This window comes from Meles meles, chromosome 2 (genome assembly GCF_922984935.1).
Source record: "Meles meles chromosome 2, mMelMel3.1 paternal haplotype, whole genome shotgun sequence".
NCBI lineage: Eukaryota > Metazoa > Chordata > Mammalia > Carnivora > Mustelidae > Meles > Meles meles.
The window spans coordinates 27,883,879-27,898,374 of record NC_060067.1 but is presented as its reverse complement, the minus strand read 5'-3'; the positions used below and the strand labels follow the sequence as shown (position 1 = coordinate 27,898,374).

Genomic DNA, 14,496 nt, shown 5'->3' with positions numbered 1-14,496 from the left:
GTTAATGTCTTATTATCAATTTAAAAGTACTAGAACAACTTTATAAAGGAAAGTGACATTCCTCTGTTGTAGCCAGAGTTCTTAAAATAATCTTTCACCTAAAATGTTTCCCAAAGATGGATGCTCAGTTTAAACACCGGTGATAATTCAATCAGCTGCAAAACTCAGTTAGCAGTCTCTACCTTTACAAGGAAAACTGACGAACTATACAAGTATCAATTGCCACATCTGTGGTTTAAAATGAAACTTTTCCACGCTACACTTAAATCATCCTTTTTCTCCTAGTGCTGGATAGGCCCATTTTCCTTTATTCCTCCTTTATATTGGGATAATAGTTGGTCCCCGGCTCAGTTTAGCAGACAGTTCAGGGTCATCAGAATAATACCCTTGGAATGCTGTCTCTGCACCAACTTCCCAATTTAGATATTATACTCTTCTTCTTAAGAATCTTGATATACACTGAAATCATACTAAGGGCAGACGTAAATACTAACTAGATGATTTATTAGAATAAAGCAAAAAGGGGAAGAAAAAAAGTTTAAGCTTTCCAGAAACGTAAAACCAGGTAGAGTGTAATAAATAAGAACAGAGATAATTCTACTACCTTTGCTGAGCCTGATGGTTTGCCAAGCTAGGCAGTGAAGGACACAAACAGTGAATAAGACAGATCTGTGACCTTATAGACTCTGAGATCCATCCAGTTCTAGGACCATGGCTCTTCAACTGTCCTACAAGGAGAGTGTTTAGAAAGTTCCAATATGGGGGCGCCTGGGTGGCTCAGTGGGTTGAGGCCTCTGCCTTCGGCTCAGGTCATGATCCTGGGGTCCTGGGATCAAGCCCCACATCGGGCTCTCTGCTCCGCGGGGAGTCTGCTTCCTCCTCTCTCTCTGCCTGCCTCTCTGCCTGCTTGTGATTTCTGACTGTCAAATAAATAAAAATTAGGGGCGCCTGGGTGGCTCAGCGGGTTAAAGCCTCTGCCTTCAGCTCAGGTCATGATCCCGGGGTGCTGGGATCGAGCCCCGCATCGGGCTCTTTGCTTAGCTGGGAGCCTGCTTCCTCCTCTCTCTCTGCCTGCCTCTCTGCCTACTTGTAATCTCTATCTGTCAAATAAATAAATCTTTAAAAAAAAAAAAATAAATAAATAAATAAATAAATAAATAAAAATTAAAAAAAAAAAAAAAGTTCCAATATGGTACAAATGGAACTCATTACAAAATAACAAATGCTTATCTTTTAATAGATTGGGCTTCTGGATTAGGGCTGCGATTGTACTGGAAACTGGAATTCTCATGAAGGATCAGAAAGGAGAGAGGAAACAGTAGTGGAGAGTGCAAAGCAAGGAAGTGAGTCACTCTCCTACCTCACCAGGTTTTCACCTGACGACTGGTTACATAAATCCTACGTGGAATGCAATATTTCACTTGGGACAATTTTATCACTTAAGCCTTTCATAAACCTATCAAACCACGAGCTACAGGAAACATGCTTTGCTTTATAGATTCTCAGTTTTAAAAATAAAAACTTACACCACTCCAAACCAAATGCAATAGGATTGAAGATCACACTATCAAATGATGATTTGATTCTTACCTATAACCACCTTTCCTGCGTAAGGTTTCAAACCATTTTTTAAAAAAATCATATTGCAAAAACTAACACTTAAAGTCCTAATTTCATCTTAAGCAAGCTCACTAAGAATTTCCATGAAGGTATTTTTACCTTAAAATAATATAATCAAACACTTCTCTTTCGTTATTACTGCTGAAACACCAAAAATGTGAAACGTGACTTTGGGAAATTAACTTTTAAAATAGGTTTAAAAGGTTTAGTCCCCACTGCATTTCCAAAGACAAAACAAATCCCATTCAGGATGGAATTATTAAAATTATTAAAATCGCCCAACCACTTTATTGCTTCAATATGTAAGAAGACAAAAAATAGTCATTTCAAGAGGTGATCCAAACAGACTAAAGTATCTAAAAAGTCCCACGTAAAACCAATCTACGGAAACCCCATCTCCATTATAATTACAGAGAAACGACCCCAGATGAGAAGGCAGCACGATGTGTGTAGAAGAGTTATACGAGGGCGCCTGGGTGGCTCAGTGGGTTAAGCCGCTGCCTTCGGCTCAGGTCATGATCTCGGGGTCCTGGGATTGAGTCCCGCATCGGGCTCTCTGCTCAGCGGGGAGCCTGCTTCTCTCTCTCTCTCTCTGCCTGCCTCTCTGCCTACCTGTAATCTCTGTCTGTCAAATAAATAAATAAAATCTTTAAAAAAAAAAAAAAGAAGAGTTATACGATATTAAGCAATATTAACAAAGTGACTTAACCTCATTTATAGGAGGAGAGGGAGAGAGGGAGAGGAAAGGAGAAAAGAAGTAAGAAGACCTGTAAGAATTTAAAAAAAAAAAAAAAAAAGATGGAGAACATAAAATTGTTTTTGCAAGCAGTAAATGCTAGTACTATTCGCAAAAGAAACACGCAGGCCGGCCCTGATGTACAAACAAAATCACACATGAGAAGCAAGTACAGTACAATTTGTCAACATGCAGATGAGTGCATTCAACCCACCAAGCCACCTGATTAAAAAATTAGCCAAGTAGATTAGTCCCCAAGACCCCTCAGTAAAAGAAGAGATTCGGATATGCTACACCGTCATGATTTTATTGGCCATTCTCCACCACTGTAGAAATCAAATACTGAATTCTCTAAATAAGCCATTTCCCCCCTCCCCACTCCCCAGAAATCGTAAGAGCTCTCTGATATCGCCATATAAACATATTTTTGTCAAACTAGTATAGACAGTTTAAGTATTACTTGGTGTTCACCGAATTGTGAAGACCAGTCCAAAAGGGAAGATTCTCCTATCCCTGAAGGTTTAATATGAGATTTTTTTTTTAATTGTATTTGAGACTTGTCTCTTTTACAAAAGATTTTGATACGTGATCTACCACATTGAATGCCCCCGAATTTCATATCATTATCAATTAAAATATCTATTGAGTTATCAGTTACAAAAATGAAAAATGCACACTTCTCTGCACTCCAAATAAATAACGTGAATATTTCTAATACAACAGACACTGTGACAAATTTTAGAATTGACGCATCAAAAAGGAAAATAGGGTATGTATGTGGGTTAAAAAGCAACCTGACTGAGGAGATTTAAGGAGGACTGGGGGATAGTTAGGATCTGAGGAGAACCTTTAGGGAAAAAAGAGAGAGAGAGAAAACAGGGTTCTAGAAGCAGAGAAGTCATGACAGAAGATGAACAAGAGCTAAAGAAAAGAGGTAAAACATATCGGTTTGGTTGCCTAAAGAAAAGGAGTGTCAGAGTGGTACATTTTGAAGCTTAAAGAAAATGACAGAGCCTTCAATTTCAGGTGGGCATTCATCTTCCCACAATGAGGGAGTGTACTGGTCAGTGGCTCAGAGACTACAGAGAAACAAAACCAAAAGAGAGAAAGGTATATACGAGGTTTACTGTGGAATTAGCTCATGTGATTATGGAGAAGTCCCATGATGTACCATCTGCAAAGTGGAGAACCATGAAAGCCAGTGGTATAATTCAGCAGTAGTCCCACAGGGAACTGAGACCCAGAGGGGTCAATGACGTAACTCTTGTAATTCTCGTCTGAGGCCAAAGGTAGGGGCTGGGGTTGCTCTGTGTGTAAGTCCTAGACTCTAAAGGCCCAAGAACCTAAAACTTAAATGTCTGAGGGCAGCAGAAGATGGAGGTCCTGGCACAAGGAACACAAACAAATTCACCTTCTCTCTGCCCTTTTGTTCTATTTGGATCCTGGGAGAACTGGGGATGTCCACCCACAGTGGGGAGGGTAGATCTTCTTTACTGAGTCTACCGACTTCAATGCTAATCTCCTGTGGAAACACCCTCACAGACACACCCAGAAATCATGTTTACCAGCTCTCTGGGCATCCTTTAAACCAGTCAAGTTGACACACAAAATTAACCAACTCAGGGAGCCGCCATGAGTTTTTGAGAAAGGAAGTGATAGGAGCAGACCTGTGATTTCTAAAAATTACCTTCTGGAGCAGATAGGAGGAAAGACTGAAACAGCAGAACCAGTTTGTAAAAACCCACTGGAGTAGTCAAGAGAGAACTTCCTGGAAGGAAGGCTGTGGGAGGCACTAAGAACTGAAGTACAGCTCAAAGAATTTCACAGCCGAGCGAATGGGAGACCAACACTTTTCACAAATACTACTACAGCCGCCTAACCAACTGGCATGTCCCCCCCCCCCCCCCGGGGCATTCCCCCCACCTCAGCCAGAGTGATTTTTTATGAAGTAAACCACACTGCATCTCAAGGCTCTCCACCCCTCCTCCCTACATGCCAGTCAGGCAGGCTTTTCGTTTCCTAGAAGTCCAACTTCTTTCCGCCTCAGGATCCTTCAGGCACTGTTTCCTATTATCCGGAAACCGGCACCTCATGTTTTCCACCAAACCTCAGTTTAAAAAATGACCCTCAAAGAGGTGAGCCTCCTAACCTCTCCAACCTAGTCATATGTCCCAACCTTTAAATTCTCACTTGAAATACGTACCACAAATTTAGACGTGGGTTTGTGTATATATAGATCAACACCACCACCGCCCCCCAAGCACATTAGCTTATTCCCTGAGAGGTAGGACTATGACCATTGGTTCCCTGGCGTCTGCACCAGTAGCTGGTAGGGCTTAACAAACGCTTGCTGAATGATCAACAGACCAGGAAAGACCACTTCCGGTGCTCTACTGGGAAAAATTACCGATAGCGCCATTACCTAATAAAGGGAATACGGGCACATCAAGTTTGGGGATAAAGTGGAATTCGATCTGGGGACTGTTAAGTTGAAGAAGTCAAGGATTAGGTCTGAGCTTTATGATGTGGAATACCAAAGCGGAAAGAGTAAATGTAACATTTTTGGAAAAGGAGAAGCAAAATAAAGCAAGGAGATCAGAAAAACTTCCATATAACTGCCAGGAAGAAGAAAACAGACAAAGACACTGATATTCCTAATATGTAAAAGGCTTAAAAAGTAGAAAATATCAACAAACCTAGAGAAAATGGGGCTAAAAAAAATTGATAGTTAACAGAAAAAGGAATGTACTTACATCCTAACCATATAAAAATATATTCAGCCCAATGGATACCTCAATGTAAATTTGGTGTAATAGTATCTTTAAAAATTCATTGTTGACTTAAATGATTCTAAAATGTCTAGAGATAAAGAAATTTTAAAAAGTTAAAAAAATATTCAGGGGCTCCTGGGTGCCTCAGCTGGTTAAGCATCTGCCTTCAGCTCAGCTCAGGACATGATCCCAGGGTCCTGGGGTTGAGCTCCCTCCCTTCCGCTCAAATCTCCCTCTGCCTACTGCTCCTCCTTCGTGTGATCTTTGTCAAATAAATAAATAACATCTTTTTAAAAAGAAAGATATTCGATTTCACTCATAATGAGATGGAAATTAACATGACAAGGATACTCCATTCGGCAAAAAAAAACCAAAAATCTGACAACATATTCTGTTGCTGAGGTTATGTATAGACAAATAGGCACTCGCACACATTATTGATGGGAATACAGAGACAGAGACGAGAGGATAAATCTGGCAATATCTAGTAAGACTGCATACTCACTTACCCCTTGACCCTGCAATCCCGTATCTAGGAATCTGTCCCAAATACACAATGGCAAAATATAAAAAGACATGTATATGCACAAGGCTATTCATAGCAGTACTATGAACAAGAAATTGGGAACAATTCAAATGCCCACCAATTAGGAACTGGCTAAATGAACCACACAGTCTCAATGTAGCTGTAAAACAGAATGAGTAATTTACTACTAAGAAGGGATCTCCAGGATATATTAAGTGAAAAAAGTAAGGCATACATATAGTATTCTATATGAGAAAGGAAGACTATGAATATATGTTTTGATTATATTAAAACAAACAAACAAACAAACAAACAAACAGAACAAATTTTTAGAATGCAATTACTTGGAAGGGAAAGTAGAGAAACCAGAGATGGAAATTAGATTCGTTTGTATAAATCTTGTTTTGCAGATTTGACTTTGGAACCATGAAATTGTTATACATGATTATAAAACAAAATTACATTTTAGAACAATTACTAAGTATCAAAATTAAAACAGATAAGCTTAAATGTATATGCAGTTGGTGGCACAGCTGAACAGAGAACAATTATTCAGACTGCCTTCAACAGTATGGTAGGCAGCCTCTGGGAGGGGCCCCAGGATCCCCACACTTCCTGGTATTCACACCCTCAGGTAATTACCTCCTCTTTAGTGAGGACTGTATTTAGAGACTTGTTTCTAAGAACAGAATGCAGCAGAACATCCATGTTCCTAGCAGCATTTTTTCACAATAGCCAAAAGGAGGAAACAAATGTCCACCAACAAACGCATGGGTAAGTAAAACATGGTGTATACTTGTTTGTATACAAACAATGGAATGCTATTCAGCCTAAAAGAAGGAATGAAATTCTGACACGTGCACACGGATGAAATCTTGAAGACCTTTTGCTAAGCTGAAATAAGTCACAAAAGGACGAATACCGTTATGATTTTGCTCATGAAGGACCCAGAGTCGTCAGATTCAGAGACAGAAAGGAGAAGAGCGGCTGCCAGGGGTTGGGGCAAGAGGGAAATGGAGCATTAGTAATATTTAAGGGGTCTAGAGTTTTGGTTTGGAAAGACAGAGAAAGTTCTGGAGATGGATGGTGGTGTGATGTACTTAATGCAAATGAACGATACACTCAACAATGGGTAACATGGGGCACCTGGATGGCTCAGTGGGTTAAAGCCTCTGCCTTCGGCTCAGGTCATGATCCCAGGGTCCTAGGATCAGGCCCCGCATCCGGCTCTCTGCTCAGCAGGGAGCCTGCTTCCTCCTCTCTCTCTGCCTGCCTCTCTGCCTAATTGTGATTTCTCTCTGTCAAATAAATAAAACATTTAAAAAACAACAACAACAAAAACAATGGGTAACAAGGTGTATTTCATGTTATATATTTTACATATATATATATTTTTTTAACACAATAAATTTTTTTAGAAGAATGCAGCATATGTGACAGGTTGTCACTCTAAGAACAGGTTTTGAAAGGTCATGGCTTCCATTGTGGACACCGTTTCTCCCTTGCTCCAACCTTACAACCAGCTCCCATATTGTTAAGTGCCGTGGGGAGAAGCCCAGGGAACTAGTTTCTGGCCAACAGCTAGAAAGGATTTGAGACCTGCCAATAATCACCACACTGTGCTTGAAAGCACCCCCAAGGGCTCCTTTGTTTCCCCTCCAACTGAGTCTTGGGATGAATGCAGCCCTTGCTGACACCGAGATTGCAGCTCTATGAGAAACCCTGAGTGAGAGGCTCCCAATTATGCTGCACCCTACAGAAAATGACCCACAGCAACTGAGATATGGCTCACTGCGTTCAGCCACTAAGTTTCTGGGGTGATTCGTTACACAGCAATAGATAACACACACAATACTTTCACTAAACATTCCCAAGGGAATATGCCCCTTATTAAAAAAAAAAAAAAAAAAAAAAATTCCATTGCTAGGTACCTACCCAGGAAAAAAAGTACCTATGTCCACTAAAAGACACATACAAGAATGTTCCCAGCAACTATATTCATAATTATCCCAAATTAGAAGCAACTAAAATAGCCATCAACTGGAGAACAGATAGATAGATTGCGGCAGTTCCCACAATGCAATACTACACAGCTATGAAAAAAACAAACTATTTCACACAACATGGGTAAATCTCACAGACAAAATGTTGGGCAAAAGAAGGCAGACACAAAGCTTTAACACTTGTACTGCTGGTCTAAGACTGCTGTGTGTTTAACACACACGGGTACTCAAAATGAGGAATTATGGAATGTTCTAATTGTATTATTCCTGGTGTCACTGAGAACCAGGATTCTCAGCAGAGAAAAAGATAGATGTAAAATAAAAAAAATAAAAGACTGAGCAAAAATCGTATAGAGCTGAAACAGAACTGGAAGTATCAGTTTGAATTCATGAGGGTCTCTATCTTAAAAAAAAAAAAATTCCCCTAATTTTGACTACTGAAAATACCTAGAAACAATGATCAATCTATTAGATATGCGAACTTGTAGAACCCAGATTATAGTCTTGAAATCCATTCCCCACTAAAGCAGTCAGGGGTCCCTAGGGTCCAGGAATACCAGGTGTGGGGAGGAAATGTACATGACGTGCCTGGAACTCCTTGTCATACCAGATAATCAAGAAGCTATCAAAAACTACTAGAGTCATGTCAAAATAATTCAGTAAGCAACTTTAAAAGGCTCCCACTGACCAAGGTTTAAATAATTTAAGCACTAATAAAAATAATCCATTATGTTCAAATCTAAGAGTCCATAATGAGTCTGGGGAGAAGGGGCAACCCTAACTGATCACTGTTAGAGAAGGTTAATATAACCAACTCACTGTTTTGAAATTGGTAAGCCAGGGGAAACTATCAAGCTTTTCTCCAACCTTTCCTATACAAACTATACAACTAAGTAACAAATAGTACATGAGGAACAGTTTCTCTTTATAGAAGATTTCACTTGATAAATGAACAGTAAAGCTATAGTATTAACAGATCTCTGTCTTGCAACCCCTAATTATTTAATAGACCTAAAGCAGGGAGTCCATCTCCTGTTTTTGTAAATAAAGTTTTATTAGAACACAGCTACACCCATTCATTTATGTTTTGTCTACGGCTGCTTTCCCATTTCAAGGGCAAAGTTAGTAGCTGCATCAGAGGAAACCAGATGGCCCACCGTGCCTAAAATAACACGCTGTCAGGCCCCTTACAGGGAAAGTTTGCCATCCCCTGAACTAAAGCATTGAGTACAAAGGGCAACTAATCAACATTAAAAGAGGGAGAACTAAAAGCTCTGTGCACCAGATAGACACTTGTCAAACACACAGACTTGCCAAAAGAAAGTGAACCTGAATCTGAGCAAGTCTCTAGATCCAACTACCAATTAACAAGAAATACAAAGGACAGAAGAGTATGTTGAGTCACTTAACAGGAATGTAATCAGGATCATTCACATCTACAGGACGAAGACCCAATTTGTTCAACAAATAAATTTTAAGGACAAGCGGGGAGGGGGAACCTTAGGAGAAAAGTTAAACTGTACTGAAGGGAGGGCTTTCTAGATGCTGAGTCAATCAAGTCACCTTTAAAACTGTATAAAAGAATCAAAATTACCACCAACTGGATATTTTATTACACTGGGACTGTTGCTGGTTTTTTTTTTTAAAGGTGATAATGGTATTGTAGTTGTATTTTTTATTTTATTTTTTTTTAAGATTTTATTTATTTATTTGACACAGAGAGATCACAAGTAGGCAGAGAGGCAGGCAGAGAGAAAGGAAGGGAATTAGGCTGAGCAGAGAGCCCGATGGGGCTCAATCCCAGGACCCTGGGACCATGACCTGAGCCGAAGGCAGAGGCTTTAACCCACCGAGCCACCCAAGCGCCCCTCCTGTATCATTTTAAAGCAATGCTAGACATCATATAATTTATTTGTATTTCAGTACGTATTCTTAAAGTAGCAGACCTTCTTTTAAAAAATAGAACTACAGGGGTGCCTGGGTGGCTCAGTGGGTTAAGCCTCTGCCTTCAGCTCAGGTCATGATCTCAGGGTCCTGGGATTGAGCCCCGCATTGGGCTCTCTGCTCAGCAGGGAGCCTGCTTCCCCCTCTCACTCTGCCTGCTGCTCTACCTACTTGTGATCTCTGTCTGTCAAATAAATAAATAAAATCTTTAAAAAATAAAAAAAATAGAATGATACAGGAGTGGCAGAGAAGTCGGTGGGAGATAGACAAACAATTTGGCCATGACTTGATAATTATTAAACCTGAGATAATTATTAAACCCAAGAGGGTTCATTATACTAGTCCATTTACTTTTATATAAATTTAAAATTTTCCTTAATAAAAATTACAAATAAAGCAAAACATTTCTTATTCAGACACAGAAAAAAATTAGAAGTAAAAAAGAATAGGTCAGGGAAGTATGCTAGATCACCCCAAAAAGGCAACTGGACTGTGACAAGATATGAATCTTTCAAAGGAATGATAAGAAACCAACTTTGAAAAGAACCAGTTCAGAGATCAAGTCAATGACTCCTGAGTAGATCCAAACTTAGTCATGTGTCCTTTCCCAACTACATCAAGCATCCAGAACTAGGAGGGAAAGGATATATATGGCAAAGGAACTTGGGTTTGAGATTTGGTGAAGCAGTTGCTCAGAATTTTAAAAAGGCAAGAGAATATATGATGCAAGAATGATCATGGAGTTTGGGTAAGAGGAAAGCTAATGAGGCTAGGAAATAGCTCACTTGGTTAGAAAAACAAAAAAATGCCAAGAAACTGCAAGTCATAATGAAGGCTAAGAACAGATTTGAGAAGTGGGATGTGACAGAGGGTAATGATCATGACAGGAAACTTTCCAAAACCTCAGAAATAGAAGCGTTCCAGGTGATGGGGAGGCCTAAGGTAAAAAGGGGTGGGGTGTGAGCAATACGCAGAACTTTGGGGCTCCAGTCCCGGCAAACTAATGCTGATTAACTAATTGGCTTCTACTACCTGCCAAAGAATCATACCCTTCTCCCAAGCGTATTTCAAAAGGTGTCTGTAGGTAAGGGGCCCAGGACCAGAAGCTCTGGTCTAAGATGTAGCGATCTTGGAAAATCAGTCAGGTGAGAATGATGGAGGCCAGGCCGATCAAAGAAGCATGATGAGAGCCACCAACATAACACAAGAAACAGAAAGGGAATATCGGCATCAAATAATGGAAAATTCTAGAGGTCAAGAGAAGAATAAAAATGTGGCGAGAAATAAAAGACATCAACTTCAAAACAAAAGGATTAACTGAAAAATGTTGTTAGTGGAAGCCTTATTGTAACTCCATAATTCACAGAATGCAGTCCAAAAATGTCTCTATCAAAGGGCTTATAGAAGAAAGGTATCCTCAAAAAACGAGCAATCTACCAATCTTTTCATAACAATCCTCAAAGTGTTTGGTGTGGTATGACAGCACCACAACACCTTATAAATCATTTAGTTTAATTCACTCATTCCATCAATGAGAAAACTGAGGTATACTGAGGCTAATTAACTTCTACTCAAGAACACGAGGCAATTAATGATTAGAACTAGGGCTAAAATGTACCCCATTCTTCATTCAACCTCCCGACCGTGCATCCTCATCTAACACCATGGTTCCACTTGGTCACTGACTTCTCTACAATGCTAAATATCGTCATATATTTCCATTGGGTAAATATTTGTTGACTAACACTCAAAATGAGCCTACTTCAATAATTTTCTCTTAAACGTCTCCTATAGAAGTAACTGGTTCTGCTCAACTTTATGCCTCTGCCCTGCCCCACCCCACCCCCAGCCTGGCCAAAAACGTACTGAGTAAATCTCAGGGATGTTCAAAAAACATGTTGGCTAACCAGCATCTATGCTTCCAAAAACTGTTAGAATATGAAAAGGCACACATAGTGCCAGGCTAAAAAAAGAAGAGTTGGCATCACACACCTCTCTTATCATCTCCATAAATATGTAACTACACAACACGCATCAATGGGAAGTAAGATGAGGTTCTTGACCCAATGGACCCAACATACCCGATGAACTACCTCAACCTTCCAATAACGGATTAATGGAGTACTTACAGAGTACATGATGTACACACACAGTGGTTTACCTATTTTTATATTTACTCCTTATAAATATCTGATATTACACTGGACCCAGAATCTCATGTGGAAAGAACGTTTTGTAGCCTCGAAAAACCTGATGTTACTGCTATTTTCAGATGTGATTTTTTAAAAATTAGCAAGAAAAAAAAAAGGCAGGTATTACTCATCTATAAGGAGAGAAGGCATAATAAAGGGGGAAGGCAATCCAAAAAAAAATTGTTTTTATAAATTTTTATTATTCTGTTAAAAAGTACATATCCTTGGGTGCCCGGGTGGTGCAGTCTGTTGAGTGTCTGGCTTTTGGTTTCAGCTTGGGTCATGATCTCAGGTTCTGGGGATGGAGACAGGCTCTATGCTCAGTGCGGCGGGTAGGGGGGTGTCGGGGTGTCTGCCCTTCCTTTCCCCTCGGGCTCTGTCTCTCTAATAAATAAATCTTTTTTTTTTTTTAAGATTTTATTTATTCATTTGACAGACAGAGATCACAAGGAGGCAGAGAGGCAGGCAGAGAGAGAGGAGGAAGCAGGCTCCCCGCCGAGCAGAGAGCCCGATGCGGGGCTCGATCCCAGGACCCTGAGATCATGACCTGAGCCGAAGGCAGAGGCGTAAGCCACTGCGCCACCCAGGTGCCCCTCAAATAAATAAATCTTTAAAAAAAAATAACTGAATAGGGGCGCCTGGGTGGCTCAGTGGGTTACGCCTCTGTCTTCAGCTCAGGTCATGATCCCAGGGTCCTGGGATCAAGTCCCGAGTCACGCTCTCTGCTCAGCAGGGAGCCTGCTTCCCCTTCTCTCTCTGCCTGCCTTTCTGCCTACTTCTCTCTCTGTGTCAAATAAATAAATAAAATCTTTAAAAATATTTTTTAAAATAACTGAATAAATAGAAGAAATAAAAAGTACATATCCTTACCACTTAGAACAGGTTGTTGAGGCACACAGTTTGTAGAAAAGACACCAATTTTGGAAAGGATCCATCTAGAAGCTTTTTCAATCTGGAGCTTGTACTTTACAGGCACACAAGTGGGCACACTGGTGTGAAGCAGTAGTGATTCACCGTGTACAAAGCAGAATATGGAATGCTAAAGGCTGGAAGACAAAAAAATGAGAGAAAAGAAAGAAATATGGTTGGTTATTAGTAACACCCATGTTTAAAACAGGAGTTGTTTTCATAGAACAAGTACCATTATTGAAATTAGTTTTTATAATTAAGAATCTAGACAAGAAGAACTTTCTTATATAAAAATCTCAACTACAAAGGGAAAGAAGAGAGAGAAAACAAAATGAGAATTTGTCTTTTGAAGGTTCTAAATTAAAGATTTTTTTGCCACCCATAACATCTTTCTCAAATGTATTATAAACTTCGTCATCGTCTAAACATAATGAACTGTTTCTTAATGACACAAGACCAATCATCATAAGAGTACTTCCGTAGTACCTGAGGACATATACTTTACAGGACTTGGGGTAACGACCCTAGAACTGCCTTTATTTATTTCAAAAGGTACACCCTTTGGGGCACCTGGTTGGCTCAGTTGGTTAAGCGTCTGCCTTTCACTCAGGTCATGATCCCAGGGTCCTGGAATCGAGCCCCATGTTGGGCTTTCTCCTCTCCCTCTGCCTGCTACTCTGCCTGCTTCTGCGTGCGCTCGCTCTCTCTCATTCTCTCTTTGTGTCAAATAAATAAATAAATAAATAATTTAAATTAAAAAAAAAAGTACACCCCCAAATATCCTAAGAAATAAGCACTTTCTGTTGCCAGTGGTAATGCCAGTATCTACAAACTTAAGAATGTATCCTTTGACCCAACAATCCTCTTTCTGGGACATTCTCCTATAGATATACTTGTACACTCACAAAATCAAGTGTACGGCAGGACCGCTGTGGGATTATTTGTAAAAGTGAAATACTGGAAACAACCCAAGTTCCACATGACCTGGCAACTCCACTCCTGGGTAGGACAGACCAAGAGAAATGATAAAATACATCCATGCAAAATTATGGATATAAATGTTCACAGTAAGGTTATTTGTAATAACCAAAAGGTAGAAACAACACAAATGTCATCAACTGATGAATGGACAAATAAAATGTGGTATATCCCATCCAATGGAATATTTCTGCCACAAAAAGGAATAAAGCACCGATACACACTACGAAATAGATGAATCTTAAAAACGTTATGCTAAGCGAAAGAAACTAATCACAAAAGGCCACAGAGACCACATGTTACATGAGTCTATTTATACGAAGTGCCTAGAATAGACAAATCTACGTACAGAGAAAATAGATGGGAGGTTGAGTAGGGCGGGGGTGAGGGGAGATGAGGAGTGACTGCTAATGGGTACAGTGTTTCTTTTGGGGATGATGAAAATGTTCTAAAATCAATTGTGGTGATGGCTGCACAATTTTGTGAATACTGTACACTTCGGTGATTTGCATGGTATGTGAATTATATCTTAATCAAGCTGCAAAGTAACTTCTTCACCACTAACCAATATTTCCCATATTATTCCTTATCACCTTGCAACACTATATAATAGGGAAGGCACTGGATTCAAGATAAAACAGTCCTCTTGCTAATTCTAAACTAGAAATGAAACAGAACTTTCAAGTTTCAATTTCCTCTTGGGGGAAGCAGGGAATCCTCTGTTGTTACACCATCTTCTTTTTTCCCTAATAACTGAGTTGCATGCTTACTAGAGTAAACTATATTTGTCCCAAAATCCATTTATGTCAATTGTATT

General features: G+C 39.8%; 1 protein-coding gene across 2 annotated transcripts in view; it reads right to left on the bottom strand.

Annotated features, from left to right (window-relative positions):
- Positions 1-14,496, bottom strand: part of FRYL (FRY like transcription coactivator) — a 259,514-nt gene that overhangs the window by 208,360 nt on the left and 36,658 nt on the right. Inside the window, exon 3 of one of the 2 annotated variants that reach the window (XM_045986638.1) lies at positions 12,663-12,838. The exons of the other annotated variant lie outside the window; for it this stretch is intronic. The gene's annotated coding sequence lies outside the window, so the exon portion shown is untranslated. The remainder of the gene's footprint in view (positions 1-12,662; positions 12,839-14,496) is intronic. 2 annotated transcript variants of the gene reach the window in all.